The 16,670-nt window shown below is 40.5% G+C and overlaps 2 pseudogenes; one reads left to right on the top strand and one right to left on the bottom strand.

Moving 5' to 3' along the window:
- Positions 1–3,456: 3,456 nt before the first annotated feature.
- On the bottom strand, positions 3,457–8,060 carry LOC122444169 (annotated as a pseudogene).
- A 483-nt stretch (positions 8,061–8,543) lies between these two features.
- On the top strand, positions 8,544–9,360 carry LOC122443182 (annotated as a pseudogene).
- Positions 9,361–16,670: the final 7,310 nt, after the last annotated feature.

Genomic DNA, 16,670 nt, shown 5'->3' on the forward strand with positions numbered 1-16,670 from the left:
ACTGGAATGGGTAGCCATTTCCTTCTCCAGAGGATCTTCCCAACCCAGGGATTGAATCCAGGTCTCCTGCATTGCAGGCGGATTCTTTACCAGCTGAGCCACTAGGTAAGCCCTAAACTCTCAAATAAATGAGGAAGTCAATTTCTTGAAAATATGTATGCCTACTTGGAAAGTCTTTGCCCATGCTCTGGCCAAGTGGGTGGGACACTTGGTAACATGGGGAAGAATATATATCTGTATAAAATATTCTATTTATGCATATTCTTCTTACCTTGGTGGTGAGCCCCCGGTGCTTTGCTTGATGCCTGGAGAGAATCTCGGTGACAGTAATAGCTCTTAGGTGTGCAGGTCCTCGGTATTTGGGCAGCTGGCCACTCCTCTCTGGGCTTTAGCTCAGGCCATGCCTTTCTCCTCCTCCCAGGACACACCCACCAGATCACCATGCTCTTTTCAGCCTTCACTTTGTTGAGCTGTCAAAGCCCCAAATCAGGATATTTAAAGACACCAAATCATATTGTGTCCATCAGACTAGACCTCTTAAACACTTTTCGTAATCATCATAGTGCACGGTGACCTCTGTGACTTTTCTACAGTACTGTACTCATTGCTTCCAAGACTGCTGTTCTTTTTCTTGTATTTTGTGTTAACCACTGTTCATTCCATCATCCAAGTCAAAAATTTCAGAGTCAGACATGATTCTTCCTCTCACTTCTTCCACATCTGACTGTCACCAAGTCCTGCCAAAAGTATATCTGCTCTGTGTAAGCTGATCTCCTCCTCATCCCACTGTTACTTTATCTTCCTGAGGTGGTCATGTATCTTGCCTGGAGCAGAGGTGTAGCTTCTTTTCTGCTGTTGCTTCCAAACTAAGCTGAGGTGATCTTTCCAAGATGAAAATCTGATTAAGTCCATCTCATTGCTAAAATCAACAATGGCTCTCCATCACCTTTTTTCTTTTTTTTTAAAATTGTATTGAAATATAGTTGATTTATAACGTTGTGTTAATTTCTGCTGGACAGCAAAGTGATTCAGATACATACATACATATATATTATTCTTTTTAAATATTATTTTCCATTATGATTTATCACAGAATATTGAATATAGTTCCTTGTGCTATTCAGTTGTTGTTGTTACTTAGTCACTAAGTTGTGTCCAACTCTTTGAGACGCCATGGACTGTAACCTGCTCAGCTCATCTGTCCATGGGGTTCTCTTGGTGAGAATACTGGAGTGGGTTGCTGTTTCCTTCTCCATCTCCACCGACTTTTCTAATAGTTTAAATTCCTTGGTTTCCAAGGCTGGGACTTTGTTGATCTGTCCCTGGCCTGTTTCTCTTTGTTATCACAAGCTCCTTTTACAAGAAATGTAACACTATCCCTATATTTCTATACTTACATTCTCCTCCTCTGGATTGCTCCTACTCTTTGCTCCAGACTCAGTACAGGCATCATCTCCTCTGAAGGCGATTTTGTCTGCAGGGAAGGCTTCTTAAATACACCTGTTTGGTGTTTCCAACCAAAACCTCTGTCTCAGCCCTGTGCCTTCTCCCACCCTCATTCAGGCTTATAGCACCTTAAGGGCAGAGTCGATATTTTATACTTCTCCAAGGTCAGGTTTGCATATTTTGTTCAGGGTTCTCTTCTAAAAAATGACATTTCTCTGTCGATGCCTTGAACCTCTTATGGCACCATGAGTCTTGTGTGTTGAGACCCAAAGAGTCAAAGCCTAAGATTCAGCTGGAGGAAGCAGATGTGTGGTCGAGCCGATGGTGTTTTCTATTACAATCAGCCTTTCTTCCAAGGAGGATCCAGTTGCCTTTTTTTTTTTTTTTAAGTGCTTACTGTGTATCAAACTCAGATTCATTAAGTATTTTCATCTTTATAAAAATCCATTGAGGTGAGTGATACTATCCCCATTTACACATAGGGAAACTGGGTCATAGAGAAGTTAAATAACTTGCTGAACCACATATCATCACTGTCCATTAGTAATGGGATTTGTTTCCAAGTCCCATGCTCTTAACTTCTAAGATATCTATTAATATATCTATATAGCTCTGTGTGTGTGTGTATGTGTGTCTATTATTGGTTCAGTAATGGAATGGATCAAATGTTGTGAGCTTAAATAATTTTGAATTCTGACCCAACACATTTATGGACATAGGAGGGTATCTAAGTGTGGACTGAAGATGAAAACTGTGGAGCCGCTTTCCCCATCCTGCTTTTATTTGGGCCTCCCTAAGCAGATGGTGATTGCAGCCATGAAATTAAAAGATGCTTACTCCTTGGAAGGAAAGTTATGACCAACCTAGATAGCATATTAAAAAGCAGAGACATTACTTTGTCAACAAAGGTCCATCTAGTCAAGGCTATGGTTTTTCCAGTGGTCATGTATGGATGTGAGAGTTGGACTGTGAAGAAAGCTGAGCACCGAAGAATTGATGCTTTTGAACTGTGGTGTTGGAGAAGACTCTTGAGAGTCCCTTGGACTGTAAGGAGATCCACCCAGTCCATCCTAAAGGAGATCAGTCCTGGGTGTTCATTGGAAGAACTGATGCTGAAGCTGAAAGTCTAATACTTTGGCCACCTCATGTGAAGAGTTGACTCATTGGAAAAGACCCTGATGCTGGTAGGGATTGGGGGCAGGAGGAGAAGGGGATGACAGAGGATGAGATGGCTGGATGGCATCACCGACTCGATGGACATGAGTTTGAGTAAACTCCGGGAGTTGGTGATGGACTGGGAGGCCTGGCGTGCTGTGATTCATGTGGTCGCAAAGAGTCGGATTGAAATGAACTGAACTGAACTGAAGTCTTATTAACAAGGATTCTGCAACCAGTTTTAGAGTCAGTCTTAAATATACAGAGACAATCCTTCTGTATCAGGCATTTTCTTGCCAAAGTATGCCTAGTATAGTTTGCATTTTCTGGCTATGAGTCCACATATGCTTTTTGTTGTTGTCGTTGTTTTTCCGGTTTCTTTGGCTGTCGAGAATGTGGGATCCTAATCCCTCGACCAAAGATTGAACCCGTGCCCCCTGCAGTGGAAGCATGGAGCTCAAACCACTGGACCACTGGGGAGTTCCCCACCTATGCTTTTTTTTTTCCATTTATGTTTCAAATGTGATGGGTTTATTTTATTTTACTCTGATGCAAAACCAAAGATTCTACTACCGTACAGAGACCAATATATTACAAGGTCATGAAAAAGTGGTGTGGGACATGCAGGACATGATGGACAACTGGAGGGTCAGGTCATCTCCTTTGTAACATGAGACTATACCGTCACTGAGGAACACATTGAAAATAACACTGAGGAACTGAACTGAAATATGGCACGAACGTGACAACTTCCAGGCATGCCTTCAAGCACCTCCCTTAGGAAGGACTCGGTACCTAAGCTTCAGTGTGGGGAGGATTACAATTCTTTGGAAGAATAAAAAGTTCACACTTTTGAATTTCACAGAAGAATTTTAAGGCCAAAACATAGTGGGTTCATTTCTCTTCACCTCCAGGGACAAAGCTGATGCTTTATTCAAAACCACATTAAGCTTCTAGTTCAAATCCCAGCCCGACCTTGTGCCCTCCTGTATTGAATTTCTTTCCATCGATTAGAGCTGACAGGATCAGTTTCAGTCCTGGTCGAAGGGTCTCAGTGTAACCCAGTTCAATCAGGCTGGCATTGTCTACTTTAGCAGAGAGAGAAGTTCTATAGTCCAGCTTGTACTTAGCAGCAATGCCGAAGTGGGTGTTGTTACTGCTGGCTGTTCACACAAGGTTTATTGACATTTCAGTCTTCTCATTCACCTTTTGGTAGATCGACCCTCCAAACTCAGTGCCATCATTCACATGAATGTGCAGTTGGAAGTCTGTGGTCTTGTAACCCAGGGCAAAATTATTCTGTGACAGTTTGGATTTGGCTGTGTCAAAACTCATCTGATAGCCAGCAAGCCAACATTCAAAGGCCAACACAGCCCAGCCATAGATGGTTGGTCCAGAAAAATCTATATCAACATTACTGCCAAGACTGAAACAATCCTGTTTTACGAGGCCTTCAATTTCCCACCCTTCTTTCCTGTGTTTGGTATAAATATGGTATCAAGAATCAGTTTCAACCCTTCAGCCAACTTATTCTCCCGAGAGATTTCTATCCCAAGAGTATTGTCTGTGTTCCACTTCTGGGTGAAGGTCAGTCCATAGTTACAGATCTTGTATTTGGTCTCTAGGTTGCCTGATGCTTTCCCTGTATCAGTGTAAGCATGACCAGAAGTAGAAAATTCCACTCCACTACATGATTTGTTTCTCAGATCTATTTTGACCGTGCCAAATCCATATGCTTTGTTGAAGACATCTTTGGCGGCCTTTCCTAGGTCACAGTAAGTTGGTGTGTTACACAACTGGAGGGCCTGTCCACTCCACCAGGGCACCACTGAAGCCCCACCTATGCTCTTGAGAGGAAAAGTGATTTACGTCTTTGACAGGTAACTGGCATTAGAACCTACTCTTGCAAGTATTGTTTATCTTTTTGATTATTTTATTCAGAATTAATAATAATATGATTCAGGTCATGAAGGTGTAGCTCCATCTTCCTGCCCCAAGAAAGAAACAGTTCTCCCCATCTTCAGGCAGATATAGGAATATCATATTCAATGATATGATATCAACTCCTAGTAATATCATATAAAATTATATATAAATATATAATTATGTCTATACTTGCACAGATAAACATAATATATATGTATATACACATGCATACACTGTAATTTTTTATTTACTAGTTCTCATCCCATTTGCTATATCTAACATTATATTTTTCCTATAATTGCTTTATTTTCCATGGTTCTTGATGGGGCAATTTTTTTCCTTCTATTCTCTCTCTGCCACCAAATTTATCTTTAGCTTCACCTCTACATCTCTGAACATATAATCAGCCAGGAACTCATGTAACTATATAACTTGGTATATTTATATAAATGTACTTCACACTATATATCACTTTGTAACTTGGCTTTTTTCATGTTATAAGGTATCCTGGAAATTTTTTGTGTCAGCATTTAGTATATTTACCTTATTTAATAGCAATTCTGTACTTTTTGACTGAGGAACTCATGAGAATACACACAGATGAGCAGCCGTGTTTCAATTTTGCAGTAAAGCTTGACATCCAAGTGGGTATTGGTGCTCAGGTCAAACAAAAATCAGATTGTAGTAGGACCTGGGCTTGGCTGTCAGGGGAATTTTGTTCCCCAGAGCCCTGAGAGCTTAGAAGGTGAGTGCAGAAACCTGTCACACTGATACGCTGGCAGTAGGATCTTAGGGAGGCCATTCTCAACCTTTCTATCTTCAAGGAATGCTTGAAATATTTTTTAAGGGAAGGTCTCAAGTAATTCCAGCATAAACACTGTTACAGCAGAAGTGATGGTTCACTACTATGATAGTAAGTTACAGACATAATAATCCAATATTAATAGTCATGTTCTTTTGAGTAGAGAATGATGCTTTTTGTGGATCTGTTTACTGTAGCCAATTTATTACCCTACTCTTTTTTGTGTGATTTCCCTTCCCCACAAAGGATATTTACTCTATTACAAGTCAGTAGTGCACACGTTTTCATTGGAAAAGACCCCGCTGCTGGGAAAGATTGAGGGCAAGAGAAGAAGGGGGTGACAGAGGATGAGATGGTTGGATGGCATCATCAACACAATGGACATGAGACTGAGCAAGCTGCAGGAGATGGTGAAGGACAGGGAAGCCTGGCATACTGCAGTCCATGGGGTCACAAAGAGACAGACACGACTTAGCAACTGAACAAGTACACACAAGGAGACTTTGGTTTTCCCCTAAAAAAAAAAAAAAAACTTACTTGATTAAAAAAAAATCTTAGCCAAGTAGGTCTAAAAGTTTTAACACACAGTCATACTGTAAGAAATACTAATGAGTTATGGCACATGGTATTTAATATATGCAAGAGTAATTATCTGTATTTAAAGCCAGAAAGGTTTTTTTTTTTTCTTTTTTTGGGCCAATTTGTCTTGAACAAAATCAGGTAGCTAAAGACTAAGTAACCTTACTTGAAATTAATCTCTTTCTTTCCTTTTCATAAATTTTAAAAACTCTTAGGGCAAGCACAATACATTTCTGTTAAATATCTGACTTAAACGAAAGAAGGGATTCAAATCTTGAAAGGTCAATTTGATAGATTTAACTTAAACAAGGGTAGTAAAATTATTTTAATTAATATTATTTATAATATAAAAACATTTGACAATTTTAAATAGTAAAACAATCACAAGCCAAAGCAATATGAATAAAAATGCCCTAAGACACTATTTTATTAAGACTGAAAAATGTTTTCAGTTTTATTAAGACTGAAAAATGTTCTCACTAACTGACATGATCAGGCTCAAATAAAAGTTTAGCAATTACAAAGTTATTATGCACACATATAAATTTCTTGATCTCTTTTGTACTCCTATATAGTAAAAGTGAAGTCGCTCAGTCATGTCCGACTCTTTGCGACCCCGTGGACTATAGCCCACCAGGCTCCTCCGTCCATGGGATTCTCCAGGCAAGAATATTGGAATGGGTTGCCATTTCCTCTGTACGCCTATATGTGCATATAAAACATTATTTTTGAGACTAAAAAGGAGGAGTAAAATCTGTGTGTTTCATTTAAAACCTGTGCTTGCTTTTTCACTGCACAAATACTCAATTCTGGGTCAAATTTGTGATAAGTGTACAGGGATTTCATTTTCACCTGAAATGAGATCTTATCTGTCCTTGTTCTTGATGCTCGTTAAACAGGAGAAAGCTTGCTTGCACATTAAGAAGTTGAAAATTCAGCAGAACGTTCATTGCTTTTCAGTGAGTGGTAGGATACTCTTCTCTCGCATAAATCCAGAACTTTCTAGGGAAGACTAGTGAATCTTATGTGATTTACTTCATTCAGTTCACAAAGTTCTTTCTCTTCCCTCTAAGTCAAGTTCTCAAGATATGCAGAAAATCCAGATTCAGACACATGATCCTTCACCCAGCTATATGCTTATTTGGAAAGGAAAGAAATACTACAAATTTTGTACTTGTCAAGATTGTTCTTCCTGGATATTTTCAGTAAGATTTGAGACTTGTTTGGGCTTCCCTGATGACTCAGATGGTAAAGAATCTGCCTGGAATGCAGGAGACCCAGATTTGATCCCTGGGTTGGGAAGATCCCCTGGAGAAGAGAATGGCTACCCACTCTTGTATTCTTGCCTGGAGAATTCCATGGACAGAGGAGCTTGGCAGGCTACAGTCCATGGGGTTGCAAAGAGTCGGACATGACTGAGTGACTAACACACTTGAGACTTGTTAGATGGTGAACAATTTAACCACAAGTTTAAATTTAACCATTGTCTAAAAAAACAATGTCTGGTCTTTGCACCCAGCTTCTGGGAGGTAATTTCTAAGCCCTGGAATGTTATGCCTGATAGAGTGTGTTTGCATGAGAGCCTTGGGCCAGTGGAATGGTAACATTGTGACCTTTTAAGGATCTGGAAACTGAGATCAGACATGTTTCACTCAACCATGCCTACACGATTGGGTCCCAGTGAAGACTCTCCATACCAAGGCTTATTTGAGATTCCCTGGTTGGCAATACTCTGCATGTACTGTCATCCACCTATGCCAGGGAAGTTTCTTCTCCCTCCATGGGGAGAAGAAACCACATGTGGCACTTGTCCTGGACTCTGCCCTACGTGCCTCTCCCCTTGGTTGATTTTAATCTGTGTCCCCTTCCTGTAATAAACTGTGAGTATAACAGCTTCTAGTGAGCCCTTTGAATTCTTCTAGTGAAGTATTGAAATTTGAGGCTCTCCAAAATTGCAGTTGGTGTCAGGAATGAGGGTGGTTTTATGAGCTATTCCTGCAACTTCACAGCTGGCTAATTTTGCAGTTGAAATCTGGATTGGGATTTGCTGGATCAACCCTGACTTACTGAAACACATGGTTTGGGAAGAGAAAGGCTGAGAGGGCAGGGATTGACAAACCCTCAATTCCTGGATGGCTATCAAGTTATCCATGGTGTGGAACTATGTCAGCGCTGTGATCAGTCGGTGGAGGTAAAAGTTATCATTGGAATTTGGAAATGGTAGACTCAGATGCCGAGGAGTTGGCTCATTGGATACATAAGGAAATGGAAAATAACAAGAAGCAAGCTACATTACAGTTTGTGGTTATTATTATCTGTAATACTTAAACTGGAAGTAGAAGAGTGATGGAGTAGAATCCGATGATGAACCAAGTTCAGATTTCAGCCAGTCTGAGATGTGGTCCTTAGTCTTAGGGCCACTTCTGAAGGGAACATTTTTGCTGGGACAGCAGACAGCGTGTCTACAACCTCTGGTCACTAAGAAGTTTGTCCAGGTTGAAAGAGAGCAAGACCAAGAAACTACTGAAACCAGAGTGTACAGTGTGAAGTGGTTATCTCCCACATGCTGCAACTAGAGAAAGCTTGAGCACAGCAACGAAGACTCAGTGCCGTCAAAATTGAAAGAAGTAGCTCTTTTTCATGGCGCCTCGGAGGCTGTCGGCCACTTCAGAATGAAGCTGAACATCTCTTTCCTGGCCACTGGCTGCCAGAAGCTCATTGAAGTGGACGATGAACGAAAACTTCGTAACTTCTACGAGAAGTGTAGGGCCACAGAAGTTGCTGCTGACGCTCTGGGTGAAGAATGGAAGGGTTATGTGGTCCGAATCAGTGGCGGGAACGATAAGCAGGGTTTCCCCATGAAGCAGGGTGTCTTGACCCATGGCCGAGTTCACCTGCTACTGAGTAAGGGACATTCTTGTTACAGACCAAGGAGGACTGGAGAGAGAAAGCGCAAATCTGTACGGGGTTGCATTGTGGATCTGAGTGTTCTCAACTTGGTCATCGTGAAAAAGGGGAGAAGGATATTCCTGGACTCACTGATACTACAGTGCCTTGTCGCCTGGGTCCCAAAAGAGCTAGCAGAATCCGCAAACTTTTCAATCTCTCTAAAGAAGATGATGTCCGCCAGTATGTTGTGCGAAAGCCCCTAAACAAAGAAGGTAAGAAACCTAGGACTAAAGCACCCAAGATTCAGCATCTCGTGACTCCACGAGTTCTGCAACACAAACGCTGGCGTATTGCTCTGAAGAAACAGCGTACTAAGAAAAACAAAGAAGAGGCTGCAGAATATGCTAAACTTTTGGCCAAGAGAATGAAGGAGGCCAAAGAAAAACGGCAGGAACAGATTGCCAAGAGACGGAGCCTGTCCTCTCTGAGAACTTCTACTTCTAAGTCTGAGTCCAGTCAAAAATGAGATGTTCTAAGAGTAACAAATAAATAAGATCAGATATTAAAAAAAAAAAAAAAATGAAACAAGTAAATAAATAACTAAAAAAAAAAAAAGATTGTGAGCTTCACTAATTTAGGGACAACATCCTTGGCTTAGAATATTGCAAAATGGAAGAATACATTTTTGTTGATGTAGTACTCACAGCTCACTACTAAACAAATATAGATATCTATGTGTGAACCAGACACATGGGAGATTATTCCTAAACCAGAGGACTGGATAAAAGCTGTGATAACACTTGTTTACTCTGAAGAAGGGGGATTACTCTTCCTATCAATGCCTAGTGGGACTCCTCCTATGAAGGGGCTGATATACTTTGTATGCAAACCGTGGTGGATTAGTTTTTTGATGATCATAGTATTTACCTCGGTTAACAAGATACTGTACCAATTTGGACCTCTGAGTCACATTTCTTCAGCTCAAGGAACACACTCATCCTCAGAGTAACAGTTTGATAGAGAATGTACTCAGTCACTCAGTTGTGTCTGACTCTTTGTGACCCCATGGATCGTAGCCCACCAGGTTTCTCTGTCCATGGGATTTTTCAGGCAACAGTACTGGAGTGGATTGCCATTTCCTCCTCCAGGGGATCTTCCCAACCCAGGGATTGAACCCTTATCTCCTGTGTCTCCTGCACTGGCAGGCAGATTCTTTACCCCTGAGCCACCTGGGAAGCCCTTGATAGAGAATTGGAACAGGTACTTGAACACTGATTGCCTAAAATGAGCAGGAGATACAGGCAAGAAAGGCTGGTTTATGTCATCACAAGTGTGTACTCAGACTAAACGGGGTGGATTCGGAGGACACCCACTAGATAGTTTCCTATACAATGCTTCCTATGGGGGGAGAATAGTGTAATCCAACGATTTTCTCCCATATAACCTCAACTTTTTACTCTTTTCTACACTTGGACTTTCTTTTTTCCTACCCCATGCAGTGATCCCAGTAACCTGGGACTTTCATACTTACCTACTCTCTTCCTCACTCTCAAGTCCAAGCAGCAGCAGAAACACTTTTAAGATCTCCTTTTACAACATGATTTTTCCAAAGATTTCATTTCCTTTTAAATCTTGTCAGTTGAAGCCAAAATATTTTTCCCCAGCCATTCATTGGCTTGTTGAACTGGCTCATGTGATAAAAAGGGTCTGCTAGGTAGGTGTGTTTCCGCAGTCATTATTATCTTTAAAGCACTCAGCAAAATCTGGCCCAGGACTTTCTGGAACATTCACCTTTCCAGGCATTCACCTTTGAGCTTAAACACCCTGGCAATCCACTCCAGTATTCTTGCCTGGAACATCCCATGGACAGAGGAGCCAGGCAGGCTACAGTTCTTGGGGTTGCACAGGGTCCGACACGACTGAGCGACTGAGCGCACACAGCACCCTCTCAGAAGTCTACCTCTGCTGAGCCCAGAGGCTTCACTGTGTAACAGAGATTTTTGTACGTTCTTTGTCCAGATTTAACTCCAGCTTCAAAAACACACTTGAGTGACCTGGTCTTTGTTAATAAAGTTGTGAAAGTGTTAGTCTCTCAGTTGTGTCCAACTCTGTGATCTCATGGACTGTAATCTGCCAGGCTCCTCTGTCCATAGAATTCTCCAGGCAAGAATACAGAAGTGGGTAGCCATTCTTTTCTCCAGGGGATCTTCCTGACCCAGGGATTGAACCTGGGTCTTCTGCACTGCAGGCAGATTCTTTACCATTTTTAAAAAATGTTAATTTATGTTATTTTTGGTTGCATCAGGTCTTAGTAGTGGCATGCAGGCTTAGTAGTTGCAGTGTACCAGCTTGGTTGCTCTGCAACTTGTGGGATTTTAGTCCCCTGACCAAGGATTGAACCTGCATCCCCTGCGTTGGAAGGCAGATCCCTAATCACTGGACTGCCAGGGAAGTCCCAAGTTGGCCATTTTTGTACCACCATCCAGAACTTTTTCATTTGATCTCCTAGACTTTTTGACACCATCACCTTTCTGGGAAGAAAGCAGTGTGTTGTGATTATGTCAGGACTCTCATCTTACACAAGGGCCAAAGCATTTTATAAAAGCCAATCGTCCACAGGGCACCATCAGTACCAATGCCAACATCCTCCGAGATACACCTTTCGTTTCCAGATACTGAACAAAATATGAAATTATCTTGGCTTTTGATTGTCTCAGGTACCACTTTGCAGTAGAAAATTTTTCTTGAATTTTACTGTTATTTACCCGTTAATGAATGTTGTAGCATGACATTCATTGGTGAAAGCTGTAAACTTACCAACCTGGATACAGAAGGGGTTGTTTTCAGTTTATTACATAAAAACCTTTTTAGCATCATGTGAGAAGTCATAAATACATCAGTGTATCCTGCTACAGACAGTTTTCAGTGTCTTGTGTCGAGTCTGTCCATGTATTTTTCTCACTATAATTTTACATGCTATAATTAGGAGGTTTTCATATCTCTGGAACTTGTCCTTTTCAGGCAGTAAGTCTTCTACTCCACCACTTGCTTCCTGAGCCTTTTCACTGACTTTTTTTTTTTTTTTTGTAAATGAAAGATTTTCTCTCTTTGCTTTGAGATTCCAGTAGCCATTAGAAATATTCAGCACTTTTCTGGGTCAAATGGCTGTAATTTATTGGTTTTTTTTTTTTTTTACCACTACAATATTGTAAAGTAATGTAATTTATTGTTAAGTGGCTTTTCCATTTTGCTGGAGCTGTTGCTGCATTTGTAAGTTGAACGCCTCAAACGAAGCATAGTGGACTGGGATAACTTGGATTATCAACATGTGTAAAATCCATTGTGGGGTAGTTTTTGTCGTAAAGAGGAGTTTTTTTTTTGTTTGTTTGTTTTGTTCCCCTCCCCCCCCCAGGCCATTTTTTTTTTTTTTACAATGGTGCAGTGGAATGACTCAGAAGATTGTAATTCTTCATCACTTATCAGCATTGTCCATAGGGCTCAGCCTAGAACTCTCTTCTTTTATCTCACACCTTATCTTCAAAAATTGCCAGTAACATACAAATGCTAGTAAAGTATAAAACAGAAGGGCCGAGTAACTTAATGAGAGAATTGCAAGAGACAAAAATTCACAGTACAATTCAATTCTTTTTTTTTTTTTTAATGTTTATTTGGCTGCGCTGAGTTTTAGATGTGGAATGCGGGATCTAGTTCCCTCACCAGCAATTGAATCCAGGGCCCCTGCATTGGGAGTGTCAAGTTTTAGCCAATGGACCACCAGAGAAGCCCCCACAACCCCAATTTTCTTTAATATATATAGGTACAATTCACTTCCAGGCTACATAATCCAAGTTTTGTGACATTTGCAACAGCAAACCTCTTGTAGGGCAGCTGGGGAGCATGAAAATTACCTTCTGATTTTTTGCTAACCCTGTAGAGCTCCTTCACCCCTGCCAGAAGTGTGTCAGGGAAGGTTGGAGAGGTAAATCCAGAGGGCGAGGCTGACATCATCAGTTACCTCCTCCCCTTTGTGTGATACACAGTGCTAACCAGTTGTCAATGTCCTTCTCTATCACAAATCAAAAACTGAGATGCGTTCAACCAATGACAACAGTTCTAACCCTCCCTGCCATAGGAGGCTTCAAAAGCACTGTAATTAAACTGCTAATGGAGCTGCTCTGTCACTGGCCATCACTGGCCGGTTTCAGCATCACCCAATTTGCAAAGTTTAAAACGTGTTTATTATTATTTTTCAGTCTTCATCTCTCTTGGACACTTGATGGAGAAACTCAGACTGAGAGGTTTATAAGTATGCTCAATTTTGCCAGCTTAATAAACAATGACACCCTATTTTGAAATGTCTCCAAAGACCCAGGTAATGATCAATTTTAACTGAAATTATGAATTTCAGTTACCTGGGAGGTCCCTTCCCTGATGTGACCAGGAAGAACTAGGCGTGTTTCTCAGGTTTCATGACCAGTCTGGGCTGCTCACTGGTGTAGCTGAGAGCTCCCACTAAGGGAAAGGATCCAGCAGGCTCTGCTGGGGTGTTGCTCCCTTGCAATGGACCTCAGCTGGGCTACCACTTCTACTGCCACCAACACCCCACCACCTCTTTGTTTAACTTCCTTGTTCTGCCTTAAAGTGGCAACTGTCTCAATTATTCCCCTTCTCCCTTTTTACCTCAGACACTTCAATCAGCCCTCTCAGAAAAGCACTTAAACTTCCAAGTGACAAAATAAAATTTAAAATATCTGTTCCCCAGAAGGCATAAAGGAACAGATTGATAAATTTGTGTAAAAATTTGAACTTCTGTTTGGCAAAAGACAAGACAGACTGTGAAAGTGTAATTGCAGAACATATGATAAAATGGCTAATTGCCTTAATTTGCAAAATAACCCTCATGCAAATGAGTGAGAGAAAGTAAAACAACTCAGAAGAATATAGGCAAGTTATAAGAACAGACAGTTCACAGGAAAAGTATAAATGGTTTATAAAATTATGGAAACATATTCATCTCATTCATATTTAAAAACATGGAGATCAAAACATCAATAATCTTTCGACTTTTAGATTGGAGAAAAAGAAAAGCTTTATAATATCCAGAGCTGGCAAAATTATGGGGAAGTAAGTACTTCTAGATGTTTTTTGATAGGGTTTTATTTTGTTGCAACTTATGGGAAAGCAATTTGGCAATATCTATCAAATATTTAATTGTATGTATATTTTGACTGTGTTGATTGAGAAATTTCACTACTTGGGGTTTATATTGTGAATATGCTTGCTAAAATTTCCCCGAAATTTATGTGCAAAATGCTTGCAAGATATTGTCTAATAACAATTTGAAAAGTGAACTTGTTTAATAGCAAACAACTTAAAAAGCAAACTTAAATATCTATTAGTAGGACACTTAAGTTGGAATATATCAATATAGTATTGCTGTTAATAAAGGAGATAGGTTTGTAGGTGATTAAAAGGAAAAGTGTCCAAAATAGATTCTGAAGCAAAGAGAAAAAGGTAGAGAATAACATGATAGAAATTTTTTTAAAATGTGCTAGTAAGTGCACCCAGCATTTTTATACAAAATGTGCAGTATACACATGTTCACATTAGCAGCAGATGCCATGAAGAGAAAAACTATGGAGGAAGAAAGATTTTAGTTTTCATTTCAACCCTCCCTGTTCTCTTTGAGGTTTTTCCTCTGTTTTGAGGGAACTTTGTTGTTTTTTTAAAAAACTTTTTATTTTATGTTGGAGTATAGTTGATTGGCAAGGTTGTGATAGTTTCAGATGTACAGCAAAGTGATTCAGCTATGCATATACATGCATCCTTTTTCAAATTCTTTTCCCATTTAGCTTGTTATATAACACTGTGCTATACAGTAGGTCCTTATTGGTTATCCATTTTATTTATTTTTATTATTAATTATTTATATTTTATTTTTAATTGTGCTGGATCTTTGTTTCTGCACGAGGGCTTTCTTTACTTGAGGTGCTCAGACTTCTCGTTGAGGTGGCTTCTCTTGTTGCAGAGCACAGACTCTAGGTGCTTGGGCTTCAGTAGTTGCTACTCATGGGCTCAGTCATTGTGGTGCATAGGCCATGTGTGATCCTCCTGGACCAGGGATTGAACACGTGTTTCCTGCATTGGAAGGTGGATTCTTAACCACTGGACCACCAGGGAAGTCCCTTGGCTTTGTTTTTGTAGGTCTTTTTTTTCTTCTCTTCCTCTTTTGTTCTCTTCTCTTGTGGTTTGATGACCATCTTTAACGTCGTGTTTGGGTTGCTTTTACTTTTGTGTGTGTGTGTGTGTGTTGTAGTTTTGGGGTTTGCTGTTCCCATGAGATTTTGATAGAGCAGTCTATATGTGTGCAAGTTTATTTTAAGTTGCTGGTCTCGTCCCTGCCTAGTGGCAATCCTTTAGCATTTGTTGAAAAGCTGGCCTGGTGGTGCTGAATTCTATTAGCTTTTGCTTGTCTGTAAAGCTTTCAATTTCTCCAAAAATCTGAATGAGAGCCTTGCTGGGTAGAGTATTCTTGGTTGTAGTTTCTTCCCTTTTACTGCTTTAAACATATCATGCCACTCTATTCTGGCCTGCAGAGTTTCTACTGAGAAATCAGTTGATAACCTTACGGACGTTTCCTTGAATGTTATTTGTGGTTTTCCCCTTGTTGCTTTTAGTGCTGTGTGCCGGGAGCCATTATGGGACATCCCACCCATGACAAGGTCATGAGGAGAAGACCTGAAACGCAAGGCTGTTCAGGCTACAAGGGACCCTCCAGGTTGACCCCGGCCTCTACCCCACCCTGTAGCCTCCCCCTCTTGCTGTTGTCCTTGTTCGTCCTGTTGCGGATCTTTGTGTTGCCTGCTGAGAGCTCTCCTCTTTCACTAAGTAAAGACCAACATAGAACCCTAATTAATAAATCTCCTGGACGCTGGTTCCCTATGAAGGGGCCAGGAATGAAGGAAATGTTTCAAGTAAAAACCCTTTTGCTGGCACTCTGGCTTATTTGGCAAATGCGTACTAATGCACATGGCTGCTCACAACACCTTAATCATAACAGCAATAAGAACCTGATCACAAAAGGCCCTGATAGGCACAGAGCCCTTCGGGGGGTGAGAAAGCCCTATTAGAAAACACAAAAATATTATTCTAAAAGTGGTTATTAGATCAACATTTGATTGCTGTTATTGTGCTGAGGTTGAGCAGTAAAAACTATTGTTAATATAGTTAAGGATTTAGAAAAATAAGAGTTTAGCCCTAGCATGGAAACAATAAGATAATTATTAATTTTAATCAAGAGTGCTAAAACAGAGGCTCCTCACCAGACCCACAGAGTCTTTGTGTGGTAAACTTCTTAGATAAATTTAGCTGAGAACTTTTGCAAAAAGGCTGACATTTGGGTTAACAGGATTGTATTTCTACTATGTTGCAACCTGCTGTACCATGAGACTGCAACTTTTCTGTTTTCTGCTAAACTCAAAGCAAAATAGAACAATAAAGAATGGACTATGGAAAACAGTTTTGCCTTCACCTAGGTCATAAAATGTTAATAGGCCCCAAGGCCAGAAGATAATGTACAAAGATCCACTATGAAAGAATACTCTCATGAACAAAGAAGTATGCAGAAAACACACTGGTTTCGTGAAGGACAAAACTGACGTAATGTTAAACTAAACTTTGTATGCTTATCTTTCACCTCCCCTTAGAAATGTATTAAAATAGGGTATAAAAGCTGCGGTAAAAAAATAAAGCGACGCCAGACTCTGCTGCACACCCCAGTCTGGTCTCTCTCTCTCTCTTGTACTTGTCAACACCGTTCATCCCGAGGGTACCCCTGGATCCTGCTGGGGCTGGACCCTGGCAACTTTGCCTT

Source organism: Cervus canadensis, chromosome 6 (assembly GCF_019320065.1).
Source record: "Cervus canadensis isolate Bull #8, Minnesota chromosome 6, ASM1932006v1, whole genome shotgun sequence".
Lineage (NCBI taxonomy): Eukaryota > Metazoa > Chordata > Mammalia > Artiodactyla > Cervidae > Cervus > Cervus canadensis.